The sequence below is a fragment of the Humulus lupulus genome, chromosome 8 (genome assembly GCF_963169125.1).
Source record: "Humulus lupulus chromosome 8, drHumLupu1.1, whole genome shotgun sequence".
In the NCBI taxonomy this organism is placed as follows: domain Eukaryota; kingdom Viridiplantae; phylum Streptophyta; class Magnoliopsida; order Rosales; family Cannabaceae; genus Humulus; species Humulus lupulus.
In genome coordinates, this window is record NC_084800.1 from 55,916,591 (window position 1) to 55,917,923 (window position 1,333).

Sequence of the window (1,333 nt, forward strand, 5' to 3'; positions counted from 1 at the left end):
TAGTAATAGCTAAACCTCTTGCCGCCTCACGGTCCAAGAACAAGCAGACAATTATCATATTCCACAGTCATTCAATATGCACAAACAGATACATGTTTATGGCACTCAGCACTCAGCATGTATCACATAACAGTTCATAATATCTCATGCATACAGGTTAAGCATTTGCCCCACATTTAGGCAGTTATGCACATAACTACATAAAGAGTTACCAAACCATGAGTCGAGCTTGACTTCAGTGATGTGTGTACATGCCCAGCCAGTCTACAGGAACCTTAACCTTGGCATTGCTCTGATACCAAGTTGTAACGCCCTGGCTACCCCAGTACAGTTACGGTGAACGGTGGACCGGAAATTTGACTCACTACCTGAGTCCTTTGGTCAAAAACGTGCTCTAAGTATAATTAACAGGTTAAGGTATAAAACCAATAAAAAGGAAATTGAGATTTTTATTACAAACTACTCTGCAGAGCTAAACAAAATATTTACAAGTGGTTCTCAGTTCAAAGTGGTCATTATCGTTTAAGATTTACAATCCCGCCGACCTAAGCGGCAAAAATAGGGTAAACCCCCTAGTTCCCCTGAGAACTCCTTGGCCGTGGTGGTCAAGCGGCCGCATATGTACACATCACCACATCAGCTCTCCACTCAAGGCTAGGTGAGCTTTTCTTTCCCTTTACTTGCACCACATAGCACCCATGAGCCAAAGCCCAGCAAGAAAACATAATACTTTTCATAAACAATATCAAATGATTATCATTATAATCACACTGAACATAAAGTTTCCGAACAAACGAGTGAACATCACATGTTCTTAGCGGGGGAGAGTGGCTGCTAGGTAAGCCACTAGCCTCCAAGCGCTTATTTCATTCATCAACCCTCGGGGTCGGTCTGGCATTAATGCTCTTTGAGCCATTCAATGCTAATGGTCGATTAGATCTAATCCCTGTTGGTTTGCGTGATCCACGCTATGGCTGTTCTGACTAATAAATCAGCGCTATGTGACCAGTGTCCAGTATCACTGCCGAACTTGACTAGTAAGTCACAGCTTCACAGCTGATACTAACACCTTTGCCAATTCTGACTAACAAGTCAGTGCAACGTGACCAGTGCCCAGTACCACTGCCAAACCTGACTAATAAATCACGGCTTCACAGTTGATACTAGCACATTTGCCAAACCTGACTAATAATTCAGTGCTATGCACAAGTGAACAACATATGCTAAGCATTCCATATTCAATCCATGTCCATATTACTCAATCAGCATGCCTTTCAAACATCCATGCATGTCTCACTTGGGGTGCAGTTCTCTTACCTCGGGTTCCGAGCTA